The sequence below is a fragment of the Odontesthes bonariensis genome, chromosome 8 (assembly GCF_027942865.1).
Source record: "Odontesthes bonariensis isolate fOdoBon6 chromosome 8, fOdoBon6.hap1, whole genome shotgun sequence".
Lineage (NCBI taxonomy): Eukaryota > Metazoa > Chordata > Actinopteri > Atheriniformes > Atherinopsidae > Odontesthes > Odontesthes bonariensis.
Genome location: NC_134513.1, coordinates 34,971,878 through 34,986,339, shown reverse-complemented (window position 1 = coordinate 34,986,339; position 14,462 = coordinate 34,971,878). Strand labels below are relative to the sequence as shown.

The 14,462-nt window shown below is 40.6% G+C and overlaps 1 protein-coding gene across 9 annotated transcripts in view; it reads left to right on the top strand.

The window, feature by feature from the left end:
• The first annotated feature begins 3,011 nt into the window (after nucleotides 1-3,011).
• shank3b (SH3 and multiple ankyrin repeat domains 3b) overlaps nucleotides 3,012-14,462 on the top strand; it is a 93,797-nt gene continuing 82,346 nt past the window's right edge. For 6 of the 9 annotated variants that reach the window (XM_075472281.1, XM_075472282.1, XM_075472280.1 and 3 more), the window contains exon 1: nucleotides 3,012-3,260. The gene's annotated coding sequence lies outside the window, so the exon portion shown is untranslated. The remainder of the gene's footprint in view (nucleotides 3,261-14,462) is intronic. The other 3 variants (XM_075472284.1, XM_075472286.1, XM_075472283.1) reach the window with 1 other exon arrangement.

Here is a 14,462-nt window from a genome sequence, read left to right as displayed (position 1 = left end):
GCCCAAATGAGCTTGAAACAAATATCTCCACAATGGATGGATTGTGATGCCATTTGCTTCTTTAATTTTCCTCTCAGGATAATTTGTAACAGTTTTCATGAGCATCAGTGTTCCTCAACATGTCCAAAACTTTTTTTTCCTTAAATTAGATGTTCAGCTCCAGATTTACATGCAATCTGTGTACTACTGTGGTGTTCCAGTGGCTCTTATGATGCCCGGTATTTTTTTTAAAACACATATATTATATAAAAAATAAGTATGTATCGTACTGTGCAAAAGTCTTGAGCCATATCTCTTCATATTTTCCTCAAGACAGTCAGACTTTCTTGTAATCTGTAAGTGGTCTGATCAATAGTTCTCCAGGAGTTTCATCTTCAGTCCAGTCCTTGTACCTGAGCATCTTCAGAGGAATGTGTTTTTTCTTCTTTAAGCCACTTAACTCTGACCTCATTCAGGCAGGAAAAAGGCTCCTAACTCAAGGGATGAACCAGTGTTGTGTCCACACAGAACAGACAACTGAGCAAAGAAGCCATTTTAAACTGGATCTTTAGGCACTTTGTTCCCAGCAGCCTGTCACAGAGACACATCATTTCTTTAGCTGCATGTGTGAAAAACAGCAAAGATAACACAGTCTGACAGACAGAAAACAGGATTTCTGCAGCAACAAGGTGATTCCCAAAGAGCTGTTAGCTGAAAACTTGGCATATCTCAGCATGGTGTGCAGTGTGTCCTTAAAACATTTGAGGAAACTGGACAAGTGGAGGACAGAAGAAGAAGTGTCAGGCCTAAAGAACTATCTCCCGCAGATGAGCAGGATCTGAAAGTGATGTCCTTAACTCATTGGCTGCCATTGACGTCTATAGACGTCAATTTAAATACAACCGTTGACTGCCAAAGACGTCTATAGACGTCAATTGCGTTTTTTAACGGAGCGGGCTGGGGAACAATCTAGCGGAGTTTGTCACTAAATCTTAGGCTTGTAAACACTAAACAGAGAATATACTGGCAAAATTACCACTTTGGATGGGAGATGAGTAAAGATCACATAGATTGTAGAAGAAGACTGAAGCAGCTTTGAAGCCAATGAGACTAATCAAAATGTTTGTAAACTATAATTGCCAAGATCGGAGAAGGAGAAAATGGCGCCGGCGAGACAAAACAAAAAATTTAGGCAGCTAACGCTCGAACAGAGACTTCTGTGGAGCAGAAGTAGTGTACCACTACTATCCACCGACGAGATACCCGGGCCAAGCGGAGAGAGTCGTCGGCGTGCGCGTATTTCACCTCAGCGGAGCGCACCACCAGACAGTTCTGATGACTCAGACAATGCTATGCTATCAAAATACCTTCTCAGTGTTGTTTTTGCTGTTTTATGGAAGGAAACCACTTTTCAGATGTTTGAGGTGTCACTAAAGCAAAAAATGTTAGCATCAAAGTCACTGTTCTGCTTGACAGGTTTCTTTGCACAAAAAGCTTGTTTTCTCCATTTTTTGGTCAAAAACAGCTGTTTTTGGTGAAACCAACCTATGTTCTACTGTCTATTACTAAAGGACTGAAAATGGTAGAAACAAACTTTTTTTTCCTGATGAAAGAAGAGAGTCTACTCTTTCTTTTGGTAATTTCAGTGTGTACATAGTCATAAGACACACTTTTCTGTGGGTCTTGGAAAATCAGTCAAAATACTGTAAAACACTTGGCAGTATGGGTCTCTCTGCACTGAAAATGGCTGGCAGCCAATGAGTTAAGAAAGAGGAAAAAATCCAGCAAAGACCTGACACAGGAGCTGAGAGATGCATCTGGACCTTCAGCTGATCCATCTGCTGTTGGCCCAAGCCTCATCAGAAATGGGCTCCATGGAAGGGTGGCTGTCAAGAAGCCGTTCTTAAGGAAGGGAAACAGGGAGAAAAGGCTGAGCTGTGCCAAAGGACACAAGAAGTGGGCTGAAAATCAGTGGCAGCAGGTCTGATGGAGGGATGAATCCTCCCCAGAGCCCGGAGCTCAACATTACTGAAGCAGTGTGGGATCATGTTGGCAGAGAACGGAACAAAAGGCAGCCCACATCCAAAGAAGAGCTTTGGGATGTCCTTCAAGAAGCCTGGAGAACTATTCCTGAAGACTCCTTAAAGAGAGGACAGAAAGCTCGTCTGAGAGGGTTCAGGCTGTGTTGGAGAATAAAGGAGCTCAGAGCAGATATTCACTTTAAAGCTGCTCAGAACTCAACTAACTCTGTTCTTACCTTATTTACTGCATTTATATATCTATGTTTCCATAAATCACTGCAGCTATTTCCTGGAAATACATGAAGAAATGAGGAGTGGGTGAAGACTGTTGCACAGTACTGTCTGTTGTGAATAAATCCCTGTTAAATATGACACACTGGAACTTTGATGATTTTAAAATGGGCATGTGAAGCAGCCGTTTCATCTTGCTATCTGCTGGTATGTGGTTTTAAATGATGGCGGTGGCTTCCTCAGGCTGAGGAGCACAGAGGCGGTGACATGAATGGAGGAGTTGTACAGTATGCAGCCTCATTACTGCAGTGTGAATGCAGCCTGGCTCCAGCCTCCCCGGCTGAGTGACAGGTGAAAGGTTCGCATGTGGAAAACACCCCAGCGTCACGTGACCGTGGCCACGTGTACACTGATTGGTCGCTCTCTGCTCGGGAGGAAAAAAAAGTCTTTGAATTTCACAAGTGTTTGATTTCAACATATGAATTAAAACGTGTCTTTGAGCAGAGCTCATTGGCTGCTGTAGTTGATGATGATGGCTGAATGCTGAATCCTGAATCTCGTCTTTTTTTTGGCGATTGCATCGTTTCCATGGTGACGGGGCCGCTCCTCCACACCCACGCCACTTGCCCCTCTCTCTTCTCGCTCATGCTCACATCGAACAAGCGAGAGGAGAGGGAGAGAGGTGTGTTTTCTAACCCACGCATTGGAGTGGGAGACAACGTGCGCACTCACACACACACTCACTCACTCACACACACACACACACACATACGCATACTGGCATACACTGAGTGTGTCATGCTGGCAGTGTGTGGGCTGAACCTACCAGCCCTCCACTCATCCTGCCTCTCCCTCTTCTTCTTCTTCTTCTTCTTCTCCTCCTCTCTCCCTCTTCGTCTCCACATACTCCTCCTCTTCCTCTTCTTTCCCCCATCTCCCATCATCTTCCTCTCCTCCTCTCTGTTTCTCTCCATCAGTCTTTTCTTTTTAGTTTATATCATCATGGAGAACGAATCGCTGAGCTTCTGGGTGAGTCTCTGCAGCGCAGTGTGTGTGTTTTATGTGTGTGTGTTACAGGGTTGCATGTCTGGAAATCTTTTACAGGTGTGTGTGTTGATGAGTGTGTTGGCGTGCAGGAGTGTGTAAGTTAGCTGCTGCCGCTCTTTAACTTTAAAAGTAATGATTACATTTTGTTCACACTTTGCCTTTTTTCTAACATCTTTTTCATCTTCTTTTCCTCAACTGTCCCTCTTTCTTTCTTTTCCTCATCTCTTAATTTTCTTTCCTTCTTTTCCCTAACTGTCCCTCTTTCATCTCTTCTTTCTTTTATTCTAGCTTCTACTTTTGCTTTCCTCATCTCTGCCTTTCCTTCTTTGATCTCTTTCCTTCCTCTCTCTCTGTGTTGCTTTCCCTCCCGTCCCTATTTTGTTTCCTTTTTTCCCTTTTATCCTTTGTTGCTTTCCTTTTCTGTTCCCTCCCTTCTTCCTTAATCTCTTTATTTCCTTTTTTTCCTCCACCTCTTCTTTCTTCTTCTTCATTTGCCCCTTATCTCTTTGCTTCCTTTCCATTCCCTTTTTTCCTCTTTACCATCATTCTGTCCCCTCCTCTTTTTTTCTGTCTCCTATCCTTTACCATCCTCATGTGTTTATTTTCACTCCCTCTATTCTTGCCTTCTGTTCCGTTTACGCACTTTTTCCTCCTCCATTCATGTCCTTTGCTATCCTTGCTATCACTGCTCTTTCATTCATCTCTTTATTTAATCATCTCCTCACAAACTACCTCCTCTCCTCTCCTCACTTTCTTTTTCGTTCCCTCTTTTTATTTCCTGTTCCTGTTTCCTCCAGCATCATTGTATCATTCTGCGTGCGCGCGCGTGTGTTATGTAACATCAGCAGTGAGTGTGTAGGCCGTAATCTCAGACCGACTATCTAAAGACTAGATCTGCCCCAAATAAATTAATAACTCTTTTCACAGGAACAGGAAGTGGATTCACTTCTTCTGCAGTGCTCACTGACTTTTTTTTTAACATCAAAATGTGTATCATCAACATATAGGCAGCTGTTATTGTCCAGAGGTTGAAACTGCTGTGCTAGCAACAGCTAGGTCGCTAAATCTCACGCACCACAGAGAGAGTTAAGTAAAAAATTTGTAGAAAATTATTGAGCGTTGAAGACATGCAGCCACCATTTTAAATCCATGTCATGCTCACATGATTCTTGACTAATAGAAGTTAAAGAAACAAAGTTTGGTTGAAGGTTTTAGAATTGAATTGAGGTTAAGTATTGTGTCATGTTCATAGTGGCAGATTAGGTTTTTTGATGATAGAGGATAACAGTAATCACGTTTTTGTAGTGTTATACCTTTTGGGTGCTTTGGGAAACCCACACTAAATGACTCGGCAGTAGTCTCAGGTATTTATCAGCTTCAGCTCTTATCGGCATTGATGGGGAACACATTCGGGGGCACACAATTTTCACTGAAAACATGAGCACAGCTCACTTTTTCTTAACAAAAACACATGTTTGCTAACTGTAGTGTCTCAGATGGAGTCTCTGAAACTGACAGCAACAGCTTGAAGACAAAAACTGATGAGATTGACTTGTTTTTACCATCGGACAGCTAGCAGCCCAATCTTCAGTCCCGCTGCATGAGGCTAAGATCTATGGTCCAATCAAAAATGATAAACTAGTCTAATTATCTTTGGAAACTATGATCCAACGCAGCCTACTATATAATGCCATCCCTTTTATAAATTTCAGGCTTGTTCCTCAGGACTTTGTGGTAGTTAATGGATGTAAGTCCACACCTGTATGTATTTTGTATCTTTCAGTGCACAAAGATCTAATCTGCTGCTACTGGTGATGGGGACTTATTTAATAGGGTTGTTTTAGTGGTGTAGTTCTGTTGAACTGTTTGAACATGCTACTTTTAGTGTAAAAAGATTATATAACACAATGGAAGTGTGCATTGTGGGCTTATTGCAGCCTTAATGTTGCAAGGTTTGTAAGTCTGTGACAGTCAGTCAGCTCTGACACAAGCTTTTTTTCTGTATAACTGTCAAGCAGACCTGAAAAATTCAGTTAAAAGATTATGCAAACTAGCCTATTTTCCATCAACTGGTTGTGAGCAAATTACCTAGGCTGAGAAGTGTCTCCTAAAGGTGGCGTTATGGGCTGGGATGCACGTGGCTGTGATAAATGTAACTGGACACAAAACCTTAATGAAGCAACATAGTCTATTTCAGGCATTAAATTTGTGATAATAATGTGATAATAATGTAATTCAGATCATTTATCAGAGAGCCACAGCATGGATGTGACATTGGACAGACTTATGTGCAGGCATTAAATGTACAACCTTTAATTGGTGCCGGTCTTATTTGTCAGATGAGAGTATTCTCTGACAATTTAAGCCAGTATTCCTCTTCTGTGGCCCTAATCATTTTTGGAGTACCTCAAGGCTCCTTGTTGGGCCCCGTTCTCTTCTCGTTATATATGTCTCTATTGGGGTTCAGTTTTAAAAAGTATCAGACTTCCTTTTATCATTTTGCGGATGATCTACAGATCAATCTGCCTCTACAACTAACAGCTGTGGTTACATTCATACTCTGCTGAACTATCTTCGTGATGTTCAATCATGGGTGGAGACAAACTTCATCAAACCGAACATAAACAAAAAGAAAATCATTTTATTTAGACAGTTCAACCTTTTAGATGGTTACACCTCTGCTCTTGGCCTTTTATACTCCTGATTTTTGACAATGCCTTCAAATTAACTTGGTTGTCAAGAGAAGCATATTTAAATTAATGTTCCATAGTAATCATGACTTTGAGAGATTAATGCATTACCTCTAACTGAGATGGCTGTAATTGTTTTGTATGTCGGTCTTGGTCAGTAGCCACTGCTGCTCCTAGCCATTGTAGCCATGCTCAAAAACAGTAATTACAGATCCTTTTTGGTGGCGGCCTTTTATCTGTGGAGCAGCCTTCCTTTTCACATACAAACTGCCCAGACACTTGATCATTTTAAAACACTGCTGAAAACCCTTTTCTTCTTGCTGGCTTTCAGTTCTGATTAAGCAGGATATCTTCTTTCATTTGATGATACATTGGGGATTATTGCAGTTCTTATTTATTTATTCATTTAAGTACCTCTGAAAAGCTGATTATTTGTTGAAATGAAGACCCGCTGATATGATGTTTGTTAATGTGGCTGCAGCTGTTCAGGCTTGTGTTGAAAACAGAACATATATGTTACGAGGGTCCAACCTATTTTTTCTGGCATTTTCATCATCCTTTTCTATTGTTTGGCTTTTAAAGGCGCCTTAAGAAATGAATTGAAAATAAGTAAGTAACGCAAAACTTAAATTTGTAGCTCTCAGAATCATTCCATGTGTCTGTGTCTACAATTATGTGAAACTTCACGTTTTTAAGTACTCCTGTTGTTTTGCAATTTAAAATATGTGTTGTTGTGAATGTGTTGTGCATCAAACACTGCTAAACACAAAAATGAGTCTTGCGTTGCAGAAAATAAATGCAACATTTTATCTTGGTAGACAAATCGTGTATTGCATTTACTATGCTGGTTACATCACTTCTTCTAATCCTTTTTCTACTTTTTCTACTTTTTATCCTTTATAACTTTATAGTTTTTACATATCAACCTAAAGTTTTGTACAGTTGGAATGCTTGGCAACTTTGAAATATTGATCTGAAAGAGTTCTATGATTCAAAAGCCGGATTCTGATCGGTTCACTGAGACAAAAGGATCAAGCATAATCATGTTGTTTCAAATGTCCTCCCATCTAATGCCATTACTCATGGTTCTGAGCTGCTCAGGTCTTTGGACAAGCAATTAGTTTCTTTACTGGCTTTGTAGCCAAACTTGCTTGAAACATAAAACTGGGGCTGAGTATTTATAAAAACGTATGCCTCTCTACAATTACAGGATTAGATCAAATTAAAAGTCCCGGTTCTTTTACGATTCAACATTACATGACAAGTATCAACGTGTAAAGCTGCTGGAACAAGTGACTAAAATAAAAGGTTTTATTTATCTGGCATTTTTTTGTTAAAACTATTTGTTTAAAACTAATATTTTTTATAGTTTTGTCCATCATATAAAAAAGACACTGCTACAGATGCCAGCTGCATGGAGGACAGGATGATGCTGCCACCACCATGCTTCACTTTGGGGATGCTGTTCTTTGGGTGATTTCCTTGATGGCCAAAAAGTTTCAGTTTAGTCTATTTTGACCAGAGGACTTTTGTCCAGATGTTTGGGGAGTCTCCCACGTGCCTTTTGGTGAGCTTTTCTGTAAGAAGTGGCTGTTTTCTGGTCTCTGTTCAGTAAAGTTCGGCTCTGTGGCGTGTACAGCTTATCGTGGTCCTGTGGACAGATGCACCAGTCTCCTCTGTTTCCAGCTCTTTCAGGGTTACCTTTGGTCTCTTTGTACCTCTCTGATTGATGCCCTCTTCTGTGAGTTTTGGTGGACGGCCCTCTCTTAGCATGTTTGTTGTAGTGCCATAATCTTTCCTTGAAGTGATGATGGATTTAACAGTGGTCTGTGGGATTATCAAAGTCTGGGATATTTTCTTTCTAACCTCACCTTGATTTGACTCCACACCTTTGTCCCTGGGCTGTTTGGAGCGCTCCTTGGTCTTCATGGTGCCTCTTGATTTGTGATGTGGCAGACTCTGGGACCTTTCAGAATAGGTGTATATATACTGAGATCATGTGACACTTTAACCAGGGGCGTAAGTTTGGTCTTAGCTTTGGCGGAGACACTTCCCAGCAAGTCTAGTAATGTGAGGATTTACTTTCATGATTTTGTGGCGTCAAGCCAGTCTGCAACAGCCAATCTGATATTTTACCGACAATCCAGCATCTTCCAGCAACTCTGCCATACAGCGCGTCTCTTCGTCGGGAGCGGTGACGAGAGGGGCTTTATACCTTCATGTGCTGACCCTTCAGCCAATCAAATGGCAGCATATCTACCCTTGTTGCAATGCAGGTTACACTGAACATTGTGACGAGAGGGCACGTCGGGAAAAATAGTTCTCTACAAATGCTTAATACTACGAATGAGTTTGTGAAAAATATTATATTTAATGCATTGTGTAAAAAAAATGTTATATTAGAATATTATCAAAAATATTGGTTGTGACTTGTCCCTATGGTCCCTCTGCAAACTTACGCCCTTGACTTTAACTGACTCAAACTATAATAATGTGACTTTTGAAGGTAACTGGTAGCACTATAGCAAAGGGTACGTGCAACAGTTTTAGTTTTTTATTTTTCAGACTTTTTTAAAATACTTCTTGTTTCCTTTTCCCTTCACCAGTTTGGACTATTACGCGTAGGTCCATTACATAAAAGCCCACAAAAAATCCAAGTACGAGACTTCCGGTTCCGGCCATGCCCGATTCAGACGCCTAAACAGGACGCTCTGCCCGATTTCAGTTTAAAATAGCCTGAAAACCAAATATATCCCACGTACAACTTTAATGTGACCACGAAAATGAGCTCAAGTCAAAAACAAACTAAAATGGACACCAGAGCCGGGAAGAATGATGATCCGAAGACGAAACAAAAACAGCTAACGCTTGATGCTAACTTAGCCAACAGTGAGTCCGGAGCCGAACAGCTAATGCTAAAAGAGCTCCGGAAATTCAGACAAGAGTCCGGAGAGGCACAACGACAAATTCAAGATTCCCAGACACGGATGGAGACGTCAATTGCTGAAATTAAGCAGCAGATTGACACACTTGAGGAGAGGCTGACCGCTACCGAAACCAGAGTGAGTGACACCGAAGACCGGGGCCTGCGGCAAGAAAGAGCGCTAGCCTATCTGCTAAGCAAGGATATAAAGTTAACCGCCAGACTGGATGACCAGGAAAATAGGCTCCGCAGGAACAACATCAGAGTGTATGGACTACCGGAGGACGCAGAGGGTAAAGAGATAATTTCTTTAAGTCAACTCTGAAACTGCAGGAAGATATGAACATTTGCTTGGAGAGGGCTCACAGAGCCATAGCGCCGAAGCCGGCAGCACCGCCGAGATCAATAATAGTGCGGTTTTTGGACTTCAAAGTTAAACAAACGGTGCTCCAACAAGCCTGGGCCCAGCGAGACGTGGAGTTTCAGGGGAAAAAAATTTATTTTGACCAAGACTACTCCCAGGATGTCCAGAGAAAGAGAAAGCAAGTGCGTGAAATCATTAAAAAACTCAAGGAGCGCAACATCAGAGCTCAATCGCCTTATCCAGCACAGCTGAGGGTATTTTTGGACACTGGAGTCAAGACCTTCCCTTCTCTTTGTGAAGCTCAACCAACCCTACAGGAGCTGGGAGTGGAAGTAGAAGTGGACGAACGGGACCTCCTGGAGAGAGAGCTACTACAGGACGGATGGCTGACCCAGGGCAGACAGGGGAAAAGGAGGCAGTTCCTGACTCCCAGAGAGATCAAGACCATCATGAGCGGTGCAGATCGTCATGGAAACAACTGAGACTCAAATTTAATCCGCAAAAACCAGGAATGAAAATGGACGTGAAATAAGTGGGATATCTTAGAGAGGCAGCTACTACACAGATTGACACCGAAAGGTTTGACAATAAGACTGTTGATATTTTATTTTTCCCTTTTTATTAAGGATTGAATGCAAAAGGTAACATGAGTGTAGTAAATGCATAAAAAACTCTGAATCTTTACAGGCTTGACATAGTTAAAATCAAGAGCTCGTGCTCTTTTGATTTATTTTTTATTTTTTATTTTTATTTTTTACTGTTTATTTATATATATATATATATATATATATATATATATATTTATTTATTTATTTTTACTTTATTACTGACTGATTTGGGCACTCAAGGCAGCAGGGTTTGGACATTGCGAGGACTGCTGCTGCTGCTCATACACTTTGTGTACCCCTCCCAGGGAGCTTGGTCTCCCTGCCCGGACTAGGTTTATGTCAGGGGTGGGTTATACATGGACTCTTAGCCATATGTTTCTTTAATGAGGGTAACCCACGGTCTCGTTGGAAGTTCTACCAAGTTACCGGTTGATTTTGGAGTTTCATATGTTCTCAGTTCTACGGCAAGGTGACTCTACGTACCAGTTTTAGTTTTAAATATACCAAGACAGTCAAGAAAGAGAGAAATGGGGAACTATGCTATCTTTTTCTTTTTTATTTCCACATATTAGAATATGACTACTCTGAAATGTGTTAGCTATAATGTAAACGGACTAAATCACCCTATAAAGAGGAAAAAAATACTGACACAATTAGAAAGGTTGAATTGTTCGATAGGGTTATTGCAAGAAACTCATTTAAATGAGGAAGAACATGCTAAGTTGAAGAGGAAGTGGGTGGGACAGGCATTTAGCGCATCATATGAGAGTCATAAGAAAAGGGGAGTAACGATTCTCTGCCATAAATCCCTATGTTTGGTCCCGGAGAAGGTCCTCCAGGACAAAAAAGGTCGCTGGGTCATAGTCATAGGTTCCATTGGAGGACTTGTAGTGACAATTATGAATATCTATGCACCCAATGAGGACGACCCAAGTTTCTTTAAGGAGGTGGCTCAACTCTTGGCAGGGAACTCAAAAGGAATAATAATATTAGGGGGTGATTTTAATTGTGTGACAAACAGATACATGGATAAATTTCCTTTTGAACAAAAGTACCAGATATCCAAATCCAAAGCAGTGTGCAATATGGTAGATGAGCTTGGTCTGGTTGATATTTGGCGTGTAAAAAACCCCAAGACCAGGGACTACACTCACTTCTCGAGAGTCCATAAGAGTCACTCAAGAATAGACTATTTCTGTATCTCGAAACAAGAAGCCCATAGAGTGGATGAATGCCGCATTGAACCCCAAACTCTTTCGGACCATGGGCCGGTGATTATGTCATTATGTATAGATCAGAACAGATCTCGGAAACTATGGAGATTAAATGTGTCACTTTTAAATAACCCGGAAGTGGTTCAAGATATAAAAAACGAATTTAAAAATTTCTTGAACACAAACGACAATAACGAAGTCTCCCCTTCCACCCTGTGGGACACAGCGAAAGCAGTGTTTAGGGGCAAAATTATAGCATTATCCTCTAATTTAAAAAAGGAACGTGAAAAAGATCAGAGGTTATTAGAAGAACACATTAAGAAATTGGAGACAGAACACAAAAAAACAAATAAGGAAACTACTTTCATAGAACTAGGTAAATTTAGACAACGATTAAATGATTTATTAACATACAAAGCAGAGGGGGCCTTGCGCTTCACTAATCAAAAGTATTATGAACAAGGGAACAAGGCAAGTAGGCTGCTCACCTTCCAATTAAGAAAAGCACAAGCAAGTCGAATAATACAAAAGGTTACATGCCCAAATTCAAAACATTTAGTGTCTCATCCCAAAGCCATAGTCAACGCTTTTTCTAAGTACTATGAACAACTTTATGATTCAACAACTTCCCCCACTAAAAAAAGAAAAAATTTAACAACTTCTCCAACAAATTAACCTCACCAAACTAGATCAGACTGAGGCTAAGGCTATAGTTGAAACTATCACTGAAGAGGAAATAAAAAACACTATTAAAAAACTCAAAAACAACAAGTCACCGGGCCCGGACGGGTTTCCTGGGGAGTTTTATAAATGCTTTCAAGCTGAGTTAGTTCCCCTTCTACATAGAGTATATAACTACGCGCTCAATGCCAAAGACCCACCTAGAACATGGGGAGAAGCAGTCATCTCGGTCATACATAAAGAAGGAAAAGATCCCACACATTGTGCCTCATATAGGCCAATAAGTTTGTTATGTAATGATGTTAAGATATTGACTGCTATAATGGCAGGAAGACTCCAGAAGATTGTTAACAAATTGATTAAACCAGATCAGACGGGCTTTATACCTGGAAGACTGGGGATAAACAATATTAGGCGCACACTTAATATAATTTCAACTGCCCAATCACAGTCTCACACATCAATGCTTCTCGGTCTTGATGCCGAGAAGGCATTTGATCGGGTGGACTGGCTATTTCTAGAGCATGTCTTAAGTAAAATGGGATTTGACGAAACATTTATTGAGTGGTTTGAAGTCCTATATAAAAATCCCACTTCTAGAGTTCGTGTTAATGGTCATATCTCGGACAGTTTCCCATTAAAAAGAGGAACACGTCAGGGTTGCTGCTTATCTCCAATTTTGTTTGCCATAAGTATCGAACCTTTAGCAGAACTAATCAGATGTAACCCATCAATTCTTGGTATATCGGACAAAACAAGAGTGCACAAATTATCATTATATGCGGATGATGTCATTTTGTACATTAGGGATCCCAGCACTTCTATACCTGAACTGTTAAGACTTTTGAAAAACTATGGTGCGGTCTCAGGCTATAAAGTCAATGAATCAAAATCTGAAGCCATGATGTTGAATGGATGCTGGCCATCAGAATTATCTGATAAGGCGAAATTTAACTGGTCACCTCAGGGATTTCGATACTTGGGAATAACTATTTCCTCGGATGCTTCTCAACTGTACAATTTGAATTATGGGAAATTAGTTGAACAGATACGAAAAGACCTGGAAAGATGGGAATTATTGCCACTGTCCTTTTTTGGTAGGATTGAGACAGTCAGAACAAACATTCTACCCAGACTGTTATATTTGTTTCTGTCTCTTCCTATTTGGATTTCAACAACTAAATTTAAAAAGTTACAAAAAATGATTTCTTCTTTTATTTGGCAAAGAAAGAAACCCAGGATCAAGTTTACGCACCTGACTAGCAGTAAAGCGTGCGGTGGTCTGAATGTACCAAATTTGAAATTGTATTACTGGGCGGCACAATTGCACGGGGCAGTAGAATGGTTAAGACAGAATGAGGAAACAACATGGCTATCTTTAGAGCGAAATTCATGTCCTGGAGTCTCACTACAAGTATTACCGTTTTGCTCGAATGAGATATGGACAAAGAATAAAGTTTCAAACATCTGGATGAAGTGTACACGTAAGGTTTTGAACTCTGTAAAAAAAATGATAAAAGCACCACAGTCTATATCTAGGGCAATGAAAATTTCCGAAATAGTAGATTTCAAACCTAGATATTTTGACACAAGATTTAAAGAATGGGAAAATAGGGGCCTTATTTTTATTGATGATTTATTTGGTGGTGAAACCCTGAAGTCATTTAGCCATTTACAGGAAAAATTCGGGTTGATATCCACTGATTTCTACAGGTTCTTGCAGTTGAGAAGCTATCTGACTTCGCATAAAGAATGGCAATCTCTTACACTACAACCTTCTGATTTAGAGCGTTTCTTCATCGAGATCATGAAGACAGGGGATGGTAAAAAAGTGGTTTCACGTATTTATAAACTGTTACCAACATTTGTAACGGGGAGCTCTCTTGGAATAAAAGAAAAGTGGGAGTTAGAAATGAATGTTGTGATTGAAGACCAAATTTGGGAACAAGTGTGTGAGAATGGGCACAAACTGACTAGCAGCCCCACATGGAAAGAATTCATATGGAAAGCGAATCTCCGCTTTTTCAGAACTCCGTTTATTGTCTCCAAATCTGACAAAACAAAGACAAATCTTTGCTGGAGACAATGCGGACAAATTGAAGATCATACACACATTTTCTGGGATTATCCTAAACTGAAAATGTACTGGGAGGGGATAGGGGCGGAGCTTTCTAATATCTTTCAAATTAATATAAAGAGTGACCCGCTGATTTTTGTTCTTGGAGTGCTTCCCTATGATTTTCTGTGTAAAGAAGAAATGTACCTTCTTAGGATTCTCATAATGGTGGCGAAAAAGATGATAACTATGTCCAGAGGTCCGTTTCACGTAGCAGGTTTAGTGAAAACTCTGAGTAGGTTAACCCTGAAATGAGGGAAACCCTGAGTTTTCCGTTTCACAAAGGGAGGTAACTCAACCCCGAGAAAGAGGGGTAACTCTAGCCTGTTTCACAAAGAGAGGTAACTTAACCTCACGGTCAGTTACCGGAGTAACAGACTCTCTGAACCTAACCTGGTCGGGACCAGATTTTATTCAAGAAACCTCGAGTTTCTTTCTGTCTCCGTACGCCATTTGATTTCCTCATTCATTCAGTCAGCAGAGCGAGTTCTTCTACTTCTATAAGTCCATTAGATACAGTAGGAGGCAACTTTTTTCACGAACATATCCCTTTGACAACAATCCGTGGATGAAGGTGCAGCATTATTG